This window comes from Strix uralensis, chromosome 1, assembly GCF_047716275.1.
Source record: "Strix uralensis isolate ZFMK-TIS-50842 chromosome 1, bStrUra1, whole genome shotgun sequence".
Taxonomy (NCBI): Eukaryota; Metazoa; Chordata; class Aves; order Strigiformes; family Strigidae; genus Strix; species Strix uralensis.
The window spans coordinates 171,811,350-171,830,388 of NC_133972.1; the positions used below are offsets into that span (position 1 = coordinate 171,811,350).

The following is a 19,039-nucleotide window of genomic DNA, read 5'->3' on the forward strand; positions in this document are numbered from 1 at the left end:
GAGAGGAGAGGAGAGGAGAGGAGAGGAGAGGAGAGGAGAGGAGAGGAGAGGAGAGGAGAGGAGAGGAGAGGAGAGGAGAGGAGAGGAGAGGAGAGGAGAGGAGAGGAGAGGAGAGGAGAGGAGAGGAGAGGAGAGGAGAGGAGAGGAGAGGAGAGGAGAGGAGAGGAGAGGAGAGGAGAGGAGAGGAGAGGAGAGGAGAGGAGAGGAGAGGAGAGGAGAGGAGAGGAGAGGAGAAAAGAGAAGAGAAGAAGAGAAGAGAGGAGAGGAGAGGAGAGGAGAGGAGAGGAGAGGAGAGGAGAGGAGAGGAGAGGAGAGGAGAGGAGAGGAGAGGAGAGGAGAGGAGAGGAGAGGAGAGGAGAGGAGAGGAGAGGAGAGGAGAGGAGAGGAGAGGAGAGGAGAGGAGAGGAGAGGAGAGGAGAGGAGAGGAGAGGAGAGGAGAGGAGAGGAGAGGAGAGGAGAGGAGAGGAGAGGAGAGGAGAGGAGAAAAGAGAAGAGAAGAAGAGAAGAGAGGAGAGGAGAGGAGAGGAGAGGAGAGGAGAGGAGAGGAGAGGAGAGGAGAGGAGAGGAGAGGAGAGGAGAGGAGAGGAGAGGAGAGGAGAGGAGAGGAGAGGAGAGGAGAGGAGAGGAGAGGAGAGGAGAGGAGAGGAGAGGAGAGGAGAGGAGAGGAGAGGAGAGGAGAGGAGAGGAGAGGAGAGGAGAGGAGAGGAGAGGAGAGGAGAGGAGAAAAGAGAAGAGAAGAAGAGAAGAGAGGAGAGGAGAGGAGAGGAGAGGAGAGGAGAGGAGAGGAGAGGAGAGGAGAGGAGAGGAGAGGAGAGGAGAGGAGAGGAGAGGAGAGGAGAGGAGAGGAGAGGAGAGGAGAGGAGAGGAGAGGAGAGGAGAGGAGAGGAGAGGAGAGGAGAGGAGAGGAGAGGAGAGGAGAGGAGAGGAGAGGAGAGGAGAGGAGAGGAGAGGAGAGGAGAGGAGAGGAGAGGAGAGGAGAGGAGAGGAGAGAAGAAGAGAAGAAGAGAAGAGAAGAGAAGAGAAGAGAAGAGAAGAGAAGAGAAGAGAAGAGAAGAGAAGAGAAGAGAAGAGAAGAGAAGAGAAGAGAAGAGAAGAGAAGAGAAGAGAAGAGAAGAGAAGAGAAGAGAAGAGAAGAGAAGAGAAGAGAAGAGAAGAGAAGAGAAGAGAAGAGAAGAGAAGAGAAGAGAAGAGAAGAGAAGAAAGGAAGGAAGGAAGGAAGGCAGGAAGGAAGGAAGGAAGGAAGGAAGGAAGGAAGGAAGGAAGGAAGGAAGGAAGGAAGGAAGGAAGGAAGGAAGGAAGGAAGGAAGGAAGGAAGGAAGGAAGGAATATCTAATAAAATTAGTAGAATAAATCTTTTAAATATTTATTTTTCTAAAACCTCACCAGAAGGGCCTACTTGTCCTGTTTATATCAACCAAAAAGCCTAACATGTTCACCTTGGTGATAGGTCTTTATTTAATTTATACATGTGTCTATAGTTGCCAGCTATGATAGTTAGGCATTTTGGCATATAGTCATAAGTCTGTTTCACTGGAACAAAAGTTACAAAGCAACAATGACCTATCTTCACTCTAAATGGCATCTGATACTCTTAAAACTGACATCGAGAATCCCTGACTTTTATTGTGAAACTCACCAATTTCTGCCATTATTGTGTATAATCATTAACCAAATTACCACTCATCATCATATGTTTTATACATCTGCTTTCCATGGCAAGGTGAGGTGGAGTTGGTCCACTGTCCAAAGCAAATGATAAATTCTAGAATCAGTAATACAAAGAAGCAGCCAATTAAACTACCTTTTACTAATCTGCTCCAGACCAATTATAACCATATTTCTTTGTGGTCTAATTAGTTTCAACTCAGTTCCAAAGTGTGAAATCTTATAATGAGTGAACACACGAGAAACACGTTTCAGATTCCATGTGAGGGATCATTAATATGCTCTGGGCTGCTGCTTTGGAAAAGGCTGCACCCAATTATGTGGGTTAATGCACTTAAACTAAATGGATGAATTGCAGCCATTTTCAGTGTTTCAAGGCCCCTTAGACTGACAGAACTGTAGATTAATAAGTTGTTACAGAGTGATCTGTTGACCTGCCCCATCGTTCTTCACTTTCACTCCATATGCTCTTAGAGGCATGAAATGCTAAAGAGAGGAAATATTCCAATCACTGCCATTTCAATTTTGTTGTTTTCTCTGGCACCGATCAGAATTGGTGAACAGCAAAATACAATGCCTGATATGTCCAATAAGTTCAGTTGACTTTGGATCAAAAAGCAACATGCACAGGAGATAACAGGTGCCTTGCTAGCACAAAACAGCTTAGATAAAAGACTGAACTCCTTTCAGCTAGCTCTGGCTGTCTAAAAGTCAAGCATATAGTCTAAAGCTATTGTTTAGGGCACTTTCTTAGCCAACTGAAAGAGTAATTCATGCAGACTAGGCAAGTTATCTAAGCATAAAAGAAAAGGCCAAGTCATCTGAGACCATTCACACCAGAAAAGGGACAACATAGTGAGTATGTAACAGAGGCTGAAAAATCATGATGAGATGGAAAGGGTGTATTTAGACAGATTGTTAACCACTTTTTTTTGATGGTAGGAAAAAAGGGATATAAAATTACAGCAGTAGGAGCCAAATTCAATGCAAAGAAACTGTGGAGGTTTGGGGTTTTCTTTTTTTTTAAATTTCTTGGTGGATAGTAGACCTTTGAAAATCCTTTGAAAGCTGCACCATCACCAGGAAGTTGCCTTAATGGAAAAGTTAAGAATGGAGACAGAGATTATTAGAGAGAAAGGATCATAAGTACTTTTTCTGTCCCCTAGGTTCTCGTTTATGGATAGTGCTGGAAACAGAACACCAAGTGATATGGAGCATTGAGATGAGTAAGTAGAACTGGTTTTATGTCCTACCTTGTGGTGATTAAGACATAGAATGCTTCTCAGGACTTCCTTCTGGTTAGCTCAAGCAGTCATCTTCCCAGCTCAGTAGATTTATATATCCCATAAAAGTTTTCACATGTATCATAAAAGGGCCAAAAGGTCAAAAAATTGTTGAAAAGTAGATGGTATGTACAAGAGTTTTGACACCTATATAATTTTGTAGATCCTCTGACACAAGAGTTTTGACACCTGTATCCTTTTGTATCCTAGCTTTGGAGAACAGTCCCCATTTGCAAAGACCTCAGATCTGAAAAATTTTGCTGACTCCTGAACGGCTTGTCTCTGACAGCAAGAGACATGCCGAATAGTTATATTTTCTCATGTTCACTCGTCCTAAAGGCACCACATATGAAAACTGCTTCTTATTCCACTCCTGAGTAAGAGGACATGACAACTTAGTAATTGAACTGGGTACTTAGCTCACTATGTTTCTGATGTGCCTCTTTTTAATTTATTTTGTCAGGATCTTTTTAACTTTTCTTTCACTGTTGCCAGCGTGTTCTAGCTCCTCATAATGCCCATGAAATAGGTTTTATTAGAATTTTCCCCTGTCATATCTTGTTCTCATATTAACCCTCTACCCCATGGTGGCTTGAAAGATCTGCCCAAATTGAACTGTTTGCTGTGGAACATGTCTTTGTCTGTGAGATTGTAAGAAGAAAAAACTATGCCAGTATTTTAATCCAAAGCATCAGTAGCATAAACAGCTGTTTAATAGCATTGTTAGATATACTTGCCACAAGGAAAAAGAAGGCAAATGTGTCCATGAAGTGAACAAAGCAATAGAAAGCATAACTTCAGTTGCAGTTGCAACTGAATTTGCAGTCAGTGTTGCGGTCAATGGCTCATGGTCCAAATGGAGATTAGTAACAAGTGGTGTCCCTCAGGGGCCCGTATTGGGCCCAGTACTGTTTAATATCTTTATCAATGACATAGACAGCGGGATTAAGTGCACCCTTCAGCAAGTTTGTTGATGAGACAAAGGTGAATGGTGCAGTTGGAAGGGAAAGGATGCCATCCAGAGGTACCTTGACAGGCTTGAGGAATGGACCGCTGTGAATCTCATGAAGTTACACAAGGCCAAGGGCAAGGTCCTGCATCCAGGTCAGGGCAATCACCAGTACCAGTATAGGTTGGATGATGAATGGATTGACAGCACTGCTGTGGAGAAGGACCTGGGAAAACTAGTGGATGAAAAATTGGACATGAGCTGGCAATGTGTGCTTGCAGCCCAGAAAGCCAGCTGTATCCTGGGCTGCATCCAAAGAAGCATCGCCAGGAGGTCAAGGGAGGGGATTCTGCCCCTGTGCTCTCATGAGACCCCAATTGGAATACTGCATTCAGCTTGTGGTGGGTTGAGACTGGCTGGATGCCAGGCACCCACCAAAGTCACTCTATCACTCCCCACCTGGACAGGGGAGAGAAAATATAATGAAAGAATCATGGATCAAGATAACAACAGGGAGAATGATCAGCAATTACTGTCAGGGGCAAAACAGACTCAACTTGAGGAAATTAGTTTAATTTGTTACAAATCAAAGGTAAGAGTAGGATAATGAGAAATAAAAACTAAATCTTAAAACACCTTCCCCCCACCCCTCCCTTTTTCCAGGGCTCAACTTCACTCCTGAATTCTCTACCTCCCCCTGGCAGTGCAGGGGGATGGGGATTGCAGTGAGTTCATCACTCTCTGTTTCTGCTGCTCCGTCCCCCTCATGTGGATTACTCTTCACATCTTCCCCTGCTCTAGTGTAGTGTCCCTCCCATGGGAGACAGTCCTCCATGAACATCTCCAACATGAGTCCTTCTCACAGGGCTACAGTTCTTCATGGCCTGCTCCAGCATCAGTCCCTTACATGGGGTGCAGCCCTTCAGGCACAGACTGCTCCAGTGTGGGTCCCCCCCAGGGTCACAAGTCCTGCCAGAAAACCTGTTCCTGTGTGGGCTTCTCTGAGATCCACAATGTCCTGCCAGGATCCTGCTCCAGCGCAGGGTTCTCATGGGTTCACAGCCTTCTTCAGGCATCCACCTGCTCCACTGTGGGGTCCTCCAGGGGCTGCAGGTGGATATTTGCTCCACAGTGGACCTCCATTGGCTGCAGGGGGAGACGCTGCTTCACTGTGATCTTCACCATGGGCTGCAGGGGCATCTCTGCTCTGGTACCTGGAGCACCTTTTCCAACTCCTTCTTCACTGACCTTGGTGTCTGCAGAGTCATCTATCACATATTCTCATTCCTCTCTCCAGCTGCAGCTGCTGTTGTGCAACATTTTTTTTCCCCTTTTTATATATGTTATCACAGAGGCGTTACCACTGTCACTGATGGGCTTGGCCTTGGCCAGAGGCACGTCCATGTTGGAGTCAGCTGGCATTGGCTCTATTGGACATCAGGGAAGCTTCTGGCAGCTTCTCACAGAAGGCACCCATGTAGGCCCCCCACTACCAAAACCTTGCCATGAAAACCCAATACATAGCTCTGGGGTCCCCAGCACAAGAAAGACATGGACCTCTTAGAGTGGGTGCAGAGGAGGGCCACACAAAAAAAGATGAGAGCTGGAACACCTCTCCTATGCAGAAAGGCTGAGAGAGTTGCAGTTGTTCAGCCTGGAGAAGAGAATGCTCCAGGAAGACCTTATTTTGTCCTTTCAATATATAAAGGTAGCTTATAAGGAAGACAGGGAGAGACTTTTTACCAGGGCTTGTAGCCACAAGACAAAAGACAGTGGTTTTAAACTGAAAGAGGGTAGATTTAGATTGAACATACGGAAGAAATGTTTTACAGAGAGGGTGGTGAGACACTGGAAAAGGTTGCCCAGAGAGGTTGTGATGTCCCATTATTGGAAGTGTTCAAAGCCAGGTTGGACAGGGCTTTGAGCAACCTGGGCTAGTGGAAGGTGTCCCTGCCCATGGCAGGGGGGTTGGACTAGATGATCCCTTGAAGGTCCCTTCCAACCCAAACCATTCTCTGATTATATGGTTTAGCATGAATATACTGTTTTTTAGCAACCTCATGGAATGGTGTTTTTTTTTAAAATAGCATTTGCCATTATAACCAAGTCTATAATACATGGCAGGGGGGAGTATGTCTATGTTGCCATGTAGAGATTTCTTGCTTGCTCTAAGCCAGACAGCCTCTGTAGTTTCAGTAGAGAAATACTTCACCTGGGTCATTGGTGCCAAATGCATCTGCTGTGTGAGCTGGCTCACTGAAAGCTCCATCAGTCTGTCTCTGCACTGCATCATACTAATGAGGTAATCACTGAGCTTCTAATGAATGGGATTAGCGAATGGGCAAGGATTGTTTGTTCTGGATCCCTTGTTCAAATGTAACTCGAAGCTCTCAAAATATTTGCTTGCAATTAGCTACAAGCTGGGTTCGTTTCAGCTCTTACTGACTAGATGAAAATAATTTTCACTGCTATAGGATTTGCCAAATGTGCTGATAGAGGCAGTCTGCAGTTTGCAGTGGATGTAAGTAGGGAGCTCTATTTCAGAAATAAATCCTCTGTAATAAGGTAAAGCAGTAGATATCATAATTTGTAATTTCATGCCAGCACTAAGCTTGGTTGGAAAAAAGAGCATCGTTCTTTTAATTAGCTTTTCTTAATAGCAACTAATGAATAGTTAATATTACATATAATGATCCAGTTATGTAGATTTTGTAGGACAGATCTAGAGAAAAACCACCAGAAACTCTGTCTTTTGTTTCTTCACCAAACCTAACTGATTGATTTAAGAAATTTTGCAGTTTTGACCCTGAATGAGCTTAAGCACCTGCAAGGTTTCTCTGAGCATTTCCTGTGCTCAACCTTTACTGACGAAAGACTGTGTCAGCTTTTTGGAAAGGAAGCATGTAATTGAAATCAGTGCAGGTGTGAATCTAGTTTAATATTTGTTATTCTTTTCCAAACCTTCACAATAACCAGAAATCCATAACATATAGAGGTAGCTATTTTTTTTTTTTTCTGGCAAGAAACATTTTTGTCAAAAGATGTAACTTTTCATGAAGAATAAAAAACATATCATATTGTGAAATTCTCTTCAATAATTCCTCTGACATTTTAATTAAAACCATTTTTGAAATGCTTTATTTACTGAAGGAAAACTGCATTTATAATACATGACACATTTAAACAAGAATTTAAATGGCATTTTCAATCATGTTTTTAGCAGAAAATATTGTGGGTGACAATGGAACAAAAACCCAAATGCTGGTTGCATTGAAACCTATGAAATGAAATATAATGCAAAATTTGTCATTTTTCATGAGATGTCTGGCTTGATTTTTTTAACGGATTAAAAGTCTTTTCCTTTTAAAAAAATGGTAACAATATGTCTTAATGTTTATTTGTCCTGTTCTTTCACTAGTCTTTCTCATAAATAAATGTGGTGTTCTATGCATACGGTGGCATCAAATAGGCATCTAATTGATGTGCTTCTAAATGGCACATATAATTGTGAAATTGCTTAGCTCAGATCTGGCAGAGCAAATTCTAAAGTAGCAGTGCACAGGATGAGAATCTGAGCTAGATTATTTTTAAAATGTACAAAAACAACAATAAAAACGAAACAAAACATGTTGACTTTCATGATTTTAAATGAGCAGAACTGGAGATCGGGAGCATGTTAAAACACAAATAATAAAGATGAATTAACAGCTACATATCTTACAGCACACTGTATACCAAATCTGGAGGCAAAGAAATAGCATTCCCAAGATACACAGGGGACGAAATTAAAATCTGTAACATAAGGTAAAACCTGTCTTCAATGAAGGGGAAAAAAAAAAAAAAAAGGAAAAATTATTCATAATTATACTAACACACAGTATAAAACTTAGCTTTTCTTTCATACAATTACTGTTTGTTGACTATAGCAGTTTTAATAAAACGTGATCAGTAAAGCAGATATTGACGTAGGGCCTGAATGTGAAAAGCCTTGAGAATCCATTCCACTTCACAGGGTGCACAGGGTCTGCAAAAGGAAGAAGAACTGATAAGTATTCACAAGGTTCCCAGAGACTTGCTGATGTAAAGTTGTTACTGATGGAAGTGTGGCTACTCAAGGTGGTCCCAAAATGCATATTCATGAATGAAGTAGACATCATCTCAGAAAAGTGTATTTTTACTTATTCCAGTCTAAGGTAACTGTGGAAGTGGAAATACTGGGGAGGCTGAGAGTATAGACAAAACAAATTTATAAAGGAAATATGACATATAGCCTACTGTAGCAAGGAAAATGGTAGATTTTGTGTTCTCTTCAATGCCAGCAGGTCCCATACCTGGAGGATGGCGCACCTAGTTTTAAAAATACATTTTCCTTAAAAGTGGACTCGATGTAGAAGCCAGAATGTGACACTGATGCACTTTGCAGGAGAGAATATATCTAAGAAATATTGATCTGTTTTCTATTCTATACAATGAAGCCAGTAGACACTTTCTCTTGATAGGAAGGACTCACTATACCACGTATACACCTCTACAACATAGAATGTTTACACTACTTAATGGTAATGGAAATAAAGAGGCAATTTTTTGATGAAAGTGCATGTTTCTCTCCAATTACTATAAGAGAAGCCTCTTAGGACAGACATCAGCACCAAGATAGCACCTCCAAGATAGACATCAGCCCTATACACTTCTGAGGTTAGACAAATTGTATTTTTGCACTCACCACCCCATGAAGCAGGCCTGTGTGTTTGTAGCAAATATCACCATGAAAAATATAAGCAGGCTTTTGTAGTTTTCATGTTTATTCTACCTCTGCTTCCCTAGTGGATACTGTTTGTATATATGCTATGTAAAATAATCTGGTTAAATTTGCTACCAGGGGAAAGGAAAGGGATGGAAAAATAGCCTGTTATTATTGAACCCATAACTGAGAACAACTTTCTTCGTATTTTTTTTTTACTACAGATGAAAGCCTTAGAAACACTCTGTTTTAATTATGCTTTACTGTAATCCAACGAGGTGTCAAAACTGAGCAGAGATCAGACACTCCCCTCCCCAAAAGCAACAAAATACAAAATCACGCACATATTGTTATTTATGTTAATCATTAAAATTGTTCATAACAAGATATTATTTAGATAATCTTTTGGCATCAGATGTTCATTGTGTGCTGTGCTGCACATACAAAGCGTGGAAGACAGTTTCTGCCTTGCATTCACATAAACACCACAAAGAACTAATAGAAACACTCTAATGAGAAAGCGTATCCTTCAGAAGATGGCATTCATCTCAGCTAGTTTAAGGTGTAAGTATGTCCATCTGAGTGTAATGGCTCCCAGGTTCCAGGCTCCTATTATAGTAATTACAGATCTAATCAATACAGCAAATGGACTTTTAGGGTGGGGGTTATTTGAATAAAGTCATCAACTTCAGAATGAGCTAAATTTCACTGACTATTATTGACTAGCTTTAATTACAAAGGGATCTTCTAGATGACTGCCTCAGATGCAGAAATGTACACTGTGGACACCTAAATTTATCTGCACAAATTCAGTAGTAGAAGTCCTTCTAATATGACAAAAGGATTTGCTAGAGTTACTCAAACAAGTGGAAAGGCTCTGGAAAGGAGGTGAACATCACTAATCATATAACCTTTCACAGAATCACAGAATCACAGAATCATCTAGGTTGGAAAGGACCTTGAAGATCATCTAGGCCAACCATTAACCTAACACTGCCAGTTCCCATCTACACCATATCTCTCAGCGCTATGTCGACCCTACTCTTAAACACCTCCAGGGATGGGGACTCCACCACCTCCCTGGGCAATCCATTCCACTGCCTAATAACCCGTTCTGTAAAGAAATACTTCCTGACATCTAGTCTAAACCTTCCCTGGCACAACTTGAGGACATTCCCTCTTGTCCTATCGCTTGTTACTTGGTTAAAGAGGCTCATCCCCAGCTCTCTGCAACCTCCTTTCAGGTAGTTGTAGAGGGCGATGAGGTCTCCCCTCAGCCTCCTCTTCTCCAGACTAAACAACCCCAGTTCCCTCAGCCGATCCTCATACGACATGTGCTCCAGACCCTTCACCAGCTTCGTTGCCTTTCTCTGGACACGCTCGAGTAATTCAATGTCCTTTTTGTAGTGAGGGGCCCAAAACTGAACACAGTAATCGAGGTGCGGCCTCACCAGTGCCGAGTACAGGGGTCAGATCCCTTCCCTGTCCCTGCTGGCCACACTAGTGCTGATACAAGCCAGGATGCCATTGGCCTCATTGACCACCTGGGCACACTGCTGGCTCATTATCAATCCCCCCCAGGTCCCTCTCTGACTGGCAGCTCTCCAGCCACTCCTCCCCAAGCCTGTAGCGCTGCTGGGGGTTGTTGTGGCCCAAGTGCAGCACCTGGCATTTGGCCTTATTGAACCTCATACAGTTGGCCTTAGCACATCGCTCCAGCCTGTACAGTTGGCCTTAGCCCATCGCTCCAGCCTTGGAACAATTCTAACTTTCCTGTTCACTTCATATTTCATGATCTTTTTTTCAAAGAGGAAAGGCTGTAAGTGGAGTGAAAAGAAAACTACCTGAAAAGAAAGGAACATTTCTATAGGTGCCAATCAACAATATGCTCACTGTCTGTGCAAGTCACAAAATCACAGAATCGATGAGGTGGGAAAAGACCTCTGGAGATCATCTAGTCCAACTACTAGCTCAGATCAGGGTCAGCTGAAGCAGGGTGATTAGGGCTGTGTCCAGTTGGATTTTGAATAGCTCCAAAGCTGAAGACTCCACAGATTCTCTGAGCAACCTGTTTCTCTGTTTGACCACTCTTAAAGCAAAAAAAACCATTTTCTTATGTTTAACAAATTTCAGGTTGTGCCCATTGCCTCTTGTCCTGTCAGTGGAAACCATCAAGAAGAGCCTGGTTCCATCTTCTTTATACCCCCCATAGGTATTTGTACAGATGGATAAGGTCCTCCCGAGCCTTCCCTTCCCCAGGCTGCAGTCCCAGCTCTCTCAACCTCTCCTCATGTCAGATGCTCCCATCCCTTAACCATCTTCATGGTCCTTTGCTGGACTCACTCCAGTATGTCCATATCTGTCTTTTGTCCTGGGGAGCCCAGCACTGGACACGGGACTTCAGACGTTTCCCACCAGTGCTGAGTAGAGGGGAATGATCACCTCCCTCAAGCTGCTTGCAACGCTTTGCCTAAGCTGTGTGTGTTAGCGTCACAGAACTGCCAACAGGTTGTCTGGATTTCTTAGCGCTGTCCTCAGCGCAGTCTCCTTCATGCCAAGCAAGCCATGACTGCATGACGCAATTGCAATCAATCAGTAAATGACAAATTCAAGTCAATCACTAACACATGACTGCCTTAAATAAGCTGGTCATGCTCCTTTATGATTAGTGTGTGGATGTATTCATGTGTGTGCACATATATATATGTGTCTGTGTGCAAGTGAGTGAGAGAGTCTACGTGTAGGCACACACATGCCTGTGTACAGGAGAGAAAGAACGCAGTCTAATCAGATCCTGTGGACCTTGGACAGGCTTTTTCTCCAAGGACTGGGATGAAGGGCACCATATGTTTGACATGAAAGCAAACCCCACTACCAGCACAGGCCATTACTCTTGGCAGGCTCTGCAGCTACTGGGGATTATGAATCTTGATTTGCAGGCAGGGAAAATATTCAACGTTGCAAAAGCCATTTAAATTAGAAATAGATAATCTACAGACTTGTCTCTTGAGTGTAACAAGAGAGATTCTCCACACACAATCTAACTAAAAGATATATTGGGCCAAAAGAACAACAGACTTAATATACGTTTCTGGTTTAGTTGAGGATAAAAATGAGTTATTTTGTGTTACCGAAAAAGAATTCAGTCATAGTCTTAGGTTTTGATTAAAGAGTTTTTTCTATTTGCTGTAGTAATAGTTATGCTGAGTTTAGCAGTTCTAGCCATGGACTATACAGTTTTGTGTTAGCTATTATACAAATAGAGAACTAAATTACAATCCCTAGGAAAAAAAAATATAAAATATGTTGGGATAGATCTTTTTTTACATCTGGGGAACTTTACCAGTAGAAACCTGAGTGACTTGAGGCTTTGTCCATCCATATTTCAGTAAGTCATTTCTATTACCTTTATAGTCACCGAAAGGAAACAGGCATATTTATCTCTTCCTCTTTTTTTTTTTTTTTTTTTTTTTTTTTCCCCATGCATAAAGAGAGAGGACAAGAAAGGAAAAGGCAAATGAAAAAAAGACCCTGCTGCTACCAGCTGCTAAAATTACTCTCCTGTGCAGGCTAACAGACCTCTTTACTGTGAACTGCAAAAATAGACTGTAAAGAGCTGCTCCAGTCGCGTGGTAGCTCTAAGTTGCAATTAGGAACCTGAGTGGTGGATCCCTCCTACAGCCCTCCTAGGCTTCAGAGAAGCATCTTTCACACCTTTGTAGTTTACAGTGTAGACTCTGCTCATTTATTTAGTCTAGGCTGTTCTGCCTGTGAATTAAAGAGCTAGTCTCATGGGAAGATAAATTCTCCAGAACAATAAACCAATTTGATCCTACCTGCTGTTGTTTTGAATGCAGTGAGATCTCTGTCTTTCTTCTAAGTAAATGTGATGACACACATCACACTGTGTAAGTAAATCCTGATGATACAACTTCTGACTTTTGCAAATTTATACAGAGTTAAGGCTTTTTCATAGACATTAACCTCAGTGAACTTCTCAGCTGGAGAAGGTTTATCTAGATAAATTGTAGTCCATTATTAATAGTAGTTGACTGTTATATCTGCAGAGATTTTTGGCCAGTTGGATGATTCCTTGAAAGTGTGAAATGACATTCATTACAAGCTGACTGAGATGACCAAAGAAGGCCTAGGAAATTATCAAGTGAAAGTCTGAATCACTGAAAGAGGAGAGGTGATCCAAAGCTCACTAAAGTCAGCACAAACACTCTCACTGAAGCTCTCCATCAGGCCCATACGAAAGTTCTGACAGTTGCTCTGCAAAGTCGTATTCTGTAAACCCACACTGTTAAAGTAAGTCTGATGGATTGTCCAAAAGATGGAGAATATAGGACAGAAGGAACAGATGGATTTTGGCACAGAGTACTGAAAACATGGACATGGAAACAGCTCTTCAGAACTATTCATAGCCACCTTCTCAACATGTCAAACTCCGGCGGGGAGTGAGCATGTGCCAGAGCTGGACTCTCACTACAGGTATCCTGAGCTGCAACCCACAGAAAAGAAATGTTAGGTCTTCATCTCAATGTTGCCATTTTTCCTCAATTCAGGGTATTTTCATTTGTTTTTTGTTGTTGTTGTTGTTTTCAATAATTGTTCCAGTTCATGTTCTAATGAACCTGTTTTCAAGGCACAGATGTCTTTTGATGTTCACATATGCAAATCTACACTGATTAAGCCCATGTCCTGTCACAATATATTGTATTTATCTGCTTTCCTCTGAAACTGTTGAATTGGAAAGTAGTTTCTAAGTATGACAGAGCTGAAATCCTGCAACACCAATCATTCATGATAGAGAATGTAACTCACCCACAAGGTGGATAGTGGAGATAGCATCTTGTAACATGAGGATCTAAGTTTTTTCTTCCTGAAAACCCTCAAGAGAATGTTGAAGGGAAAGTAGGAAACCTCTGGTTGTTTACATTTTTCTGCCTCTAGTCACTTGTAGTTGCTAACATTCTTTTTTTCTTGATGTACCAGAGAACTGAGATAAGTGTGTAGAGCATGGTACTTCTGAGAGGTACAGAAATCTCTCAGATTTTCCAGACACGTGTGGTGGGTTAACCTTGGCTGGATGTCAGGTGCTCACCAAAGCTGCTCTATCACTCCCCTCCTCAACTGGACAGGGGAGAGAAAATATAATGAGAGGCTCATGGGTCGAGATAAGGACAGGGAGATCATTCATCAGTTACTGTCATAAGCAAAAAACAGACTTGGCCCGGGGAAATTAATGTCATTTATTGCCATCAAATCAGAGCAGGATATGAGAAATAAAACCAAATCTTAAAACACCTGTCCACACCCCTCCATTTTTCCTGGGCTCAACTTCACTCCCATTTTCTCTGCCTCCTCCCTGCCAGGGGCACAGGGGGAGGGGAATGGGGGTCATGGTCAGTTTGTCACACATCTCTGCTGCTCCTTCCTCCTCACATTCTTTCACTGCTCCAGTGTGGGATGCCTCCCACAGGAGACAGTCCTCCATGAAATTCTCCAGCATGGGTCCTCCCCATGGGCTGCAGTTCTTCATAAACTGCTCCAGCATGTGTCCCCCACGGGGTCACAAGTCCTGCTAGCAAACCGGCTCCAGCATGGGCTCCTCTCTCCACGGGGCCACAGGTCCTGCCAGGAGCCTCCCAGGGTTCCCACAGGGTCACAGACTCCTTCAGGCACATCCACCTGCTCCAGCGTGGGGTCCTCCATGAGCTGCAGGTGGAGATCTGCTCCACCATGGACCTCCCCAAGCTGCAGAGCACAGCCTGCCTCACCATAGGCTGCACCACGGGCTGCAGGGGAATCTCTGCTCTGGTGCCTGAAGCACCTCCTGCCCCTCCTTCCTCACTGACCTTGGTGTCTGCAGAGTTGTTTCACATATTCTCATTCCTCTCTCTGGCTGCTGTTGTGCAGCAGTTTTTTCTCCTTCTTAAATCTGTTATCCCAGAGACGCTACCACCGTAGCTGATGGGCTCGGCCTTGGCCAGCAGCGGGTCCATCTTGGAGCCAGCTGGCATTGGCTCTGTCGGACATGGGGGAAGCTTCTAGCAGCTTCTCACAGAAGGCACCCTGTAGACCCCACTACCAAAACCTTGCTCTGCAACCCCAATACAATGTGGCAGATATAGTTTTCTTATGTGTTCAGGATTCAACAGATCACTAACTTTGAGCATCAACATCAAATTTACCCCTACATCAGATAACCTTGCCCTGTAGCTGGGGTGCAATTCATGACTTAACTCATTTGAACTGAATCTCTTCCACCTGTGGTGGTGGGGAATGGTCTCTGAGGGCCCCTGTTTTCCCTTTCTGATTACCTTGATGATGGTTTCAACCTGGGCCTGATATAATTATTTTATTATATATATAAATTCTTAATGATGCATTTTCAGGATAGGAAAAAAAAAAAAAAAAAAAAAAGACAAGGAAAAGAAGACAAAAATCACAATACTAAGAAAATCTGTGATGTTTCCTGCCTCTCTGAAGCTGCAGTTAATCAGATACCAGATTAGTCTGAGAATTGCATTACTGACATTCTGAACCTTCCTTACCTACGTTTTTATCTGGGCCTTTGTTCAAAGGTACTATATGATGAGATTTTGCCTTCAGTAAAGCCTGTTTTTTCATCAAAGTTATATTCCTTTTTAAATAGTCCTTCCCACTAATTTTCCAGGGAAGTAAATAATGCCTACTTTTCATGATTGCTCTAGTGCACAACTGCTCACAGTAGAAAAGCTGCTGTTCTTATTCAGTCACACCGACCGTTTCTGCTTATACTGGAATTTTAACAACAGCTTCTTAAAATAGGACAGACCTAATAACCCAAGAGTCTTCCATCAGAAAAAATGAGATACCAGGGTGATGATATACCCCATACAATATTGCTTCATATTCACCTGGTCATTTATTTCTCCTGTGCATTCTCTTAACTGCATCAATGGGGCCCACCAGAAACCACCTTTGATTCAACCTCACTGAAATAATTTCTTTTTCAGTTTAGAAATATGCCCCAGTAGAAATCCTGATCCTTTGGAATTTTAGAGGACTTCTGGCCCTGACATCAATGGCTTCTAATTTGGCAGCTGCAGATCATTGGTAATATAGGAGTTTTAGAGGCAAATGTTAATGCAAGGACATGAGCATCTTTCATGGACCAGAAGTACATAGGTGTATCTTATGGATAGTACGGGTTGCTCCTAAAGCAAAACTATATCAATACATGAGGTGATACTTGGAACAAAACCAAACCAAAACCAAAACCAACCAACAAAACAAACAAAACCAAACCAAAACAAAAAAAACCCCCAAAACCCCAACAACAACAAATCCCATACTACAGGCACTGTTTAATGGTCTGAGAAAGATGTGTCTGTAAGCCAGCTCCTTGGGATTCACTACACTAAAAGACATCCCAATCATTTTTCATCTGCATGCTAGAAGATTGGCATGTGCGCAGTAGGAATTCACCCCCGTGCATTTCTCTGTTTAAGCTGTAAAGATTTGTCTTAGCAATGCATTCCCTACCAGTGTTGCAGTACATGGGAAAGATTTTAAGAAACATGCAACTGATAAGGTCATGTAGACCTATAAATAAAGGTTTGTAGCAGTGTCAGAATCTGCATGTAGGTGCCAGAACTGCAGACTATGACATAAGTATGGCAAGAAATATAACAGGTGCTATCACGTTTTGGAACCAAATATTGCTAGCTGAAATTTGGGGATCATGAGAAAATCCATTTCACAAAGGTGGAATGTCCAGGGCCTGGAAGATGACACAAAATGAATGAGGTGAGAAGAGGGGAAGGGAAATCAGTAATAACTCTGATTAAATGGCAAGTGAATAGCAAATCTCAGCAGTGTTGTTTTATCACATTAAAAAAGGGGAAAATCTCCTATTTACGTATGAACTGACCTCATTTTTCCCTCATGGCACACTGTGCATGGCAGAGTTGTGTATGATTGAAATGTCGTTACATAGTTCTTTAACATGAGAATGCTTAATCCAACACACAGTTCCTTTTCAACCTCCAATAACTTATTATTTGAGCCATACAGTTGACAGAAGCCCCGCATGCATTTTTTTTTTGAGGTTATGTGAGGTGTAAAACTTGGGTTCTGACAAGTCCTTCCAGGAAATTCTCTCAGGAATCCCCAGGAGCTACCTGAAGCCCAAACTTACAAGCTAATGTAATTCGCCAAAGACTCAATGACATTTTGCTAGCTTTCTCTCTGGCCAGTTGTTTTGGTCAACAGAGCTTCAGTGCCTCCAACCATTTTTCTATACCTCCTGCTTTTGACCATTAACACTGACCTCACTGCAGATGCTTTACCACCTTATAAATGGGTTGTCCCTGTGTTGCTCCAGCCCAGGGTCCACTAAGACACCCACAGAGTGCTACAGCAATGCACCAGTGAAAAGGTGAAGATGGTGAAAAGGTAGGAAAAGTGAAGATGTGTTCAAAACTGACATATGGAAATAAGTAAACAAGCAATTCCATCCTCTGAACAAGGTGAGCTTAAAGGAAAAACTTCATGCCTATACTAAAGCAAGTCAGGAGAAAGAAGGAACCCAAACCACTTGAAAAATAACTTTCTTCTCAAGGTCACACCTCACAGAAGATGCTTCCTCTAAAAAATGCGTACTCGTTTGCTCTTCATATTATCTTTCTTGTAGAAGCATTGCCACCCTACTCCTCAAAAAAACATCCCTGTCATTTGGGATTTCCTTCATAAAATTCCAATAACAAACTAAAGAAAGTTATCTGGATCCACCTCCTTCAGAAGAATGAAAGGCAGAAGAGTGAGGCTCAAGGTGCAGAAGGGTTATGACTTCAGTTTGTTGCCTTGAAAATAAGATTAAAATTGCCATCAGTGCATGATCTAAATCTGTCATTAAACAGATGGCACCGAACGGCCAAGAAGATAGCACTGGTCTTTCTCCATCCATGACCTCACTTTGCACTTTAAGATGCATTAAATTTGCTCAGCTACAAGATGCAGCCTTTTTTGTGCATCTCTCTCTCTATATTTAAAAAGCAATTTGGAGAGCTTTGGGAGTGGAGGCATTGTTAGGTTAATAGTGAGAAATCCTGTTTCTCATGAGGAGGATGAAAAGGAGAACACAGCACAGAGATGCTAGATTTTCCAGCTTTTCAGGACAGGATGTTTCTTCCCGTTGCCACTTGGAACAAAAAGGTGAATGATTTGTTCATCTTTTTGCAAGTGGGATGGTTGTGAGGTAAAAGCTGCTAGCAGAGAACAGCGGGGATAGTGCTCCCACCGCACCTCTTTAATCAGACTTCTACAGTAATGGAGGCAATTTGAACATGTTATCTTAAAAGATAGAGGCACCACCACTTACACAGCCTATTTTTCTTCCTCTTACTTTCAGAGTGCTCCAAGGCAATCTGAACATTCAACTTTTTTTTTTTTTTTTTTTAATATGCTTTAACCCCTGTGTCCTCAGGTGCAAGTTAACACGTGAGCCAGACAGTACACATCTCCATTCCCCAAACTTCATGGACAAATGAGTAAAATCTCACTTGCCTTGACACAGGCCACATCTCTTTTGGTCTGTGCAGTCACTGCCTATCTTCCCTAGAAAGACAGGGCTCCCAGACTCACATTTGGCAATTCCTGTTGTGTGGAGGGAGGAAGGAGAGAAAAAATCAGCTTTATGAATATGCTGATTTATTCTGGGAAGCACTCAGGATAACACTGAAATGACAGACATAAAACACTGGCCAGATAAGACATCATGTGCTGAAGACTAATAGAGATTAGATAGCAAACCTGACGAGTCATCAGTTTGCAGCGACGTGGCAAACCTGGTGTTCCTTTGGGAACATGCAGAATTACTGGCATTTGACTTTCAGCTGAGATTAACTATCAAGAAGAAAAATGCTGACTCAGATTAAAATATGTCTGGTTGCAGGAAAAGACAATTTCAAGGAGATGGATGCTTAAACACTGGAGTATGTAGCCAAGGCTGCCTAGCGTGCAAATCACTCAGTACCCATTCAGCACATCATTACTATTTCACCATCCCTGAGAATCTGCCAAGAGTCATGGGGAAATACCAGACTTTCACCTTGCAGCAGCATTTAAGTACAGAGCAAGCAAATCAGAGCTGTAAAAGGTGACAGAAACCCTTAAATTCTCATTCGTGTGTTATTGGAAATAGAGCTGATAAACCCTAAAAAAGCCCACAGAAGACACACGACATGGTTAGCATTAAACTCCCACTATTTCAGCTAAGGGAGCAGGAACTGTATGCTCCATGTTTTGCTTAAAGGTAAATGGTGGAAGAATAACATGGTTTGTGCAGAGCTAGAGGAAATGAGAGTTGAAAAGCTTACCTGTCAGGAAAGAAAAACACAATGGGAGACTGTG

The 19,039-nt window shown here is 42.4% G+C and overlaps 1 protein-coding gene across 9 annotated transcripts in view; it reads right to left on the bottom strand.

The window, feature by feature from the left end:
- Nucleotides 1-7,006: 7,006 nt before the first annotated feature.
- Nucleotides 7,007-19,039, bottom strand: part of TSNARE1 (t-SNARE domain containing 1) — a 508,719-nt gene continuing 496,686 nt past the window's right edge. For all 9 annotated transcript variants that reach the window (XM_074894731.1, XM_074894660.1, XM_074894674.1 and 6 more), the window contains one exon: nt 7,007-7,921. The gene's annotated coding sequence lies outside the window, so the exon portion shown is untranslated. The remainder of the gene's footprint in view (nt 7,922-19,039) is intronic.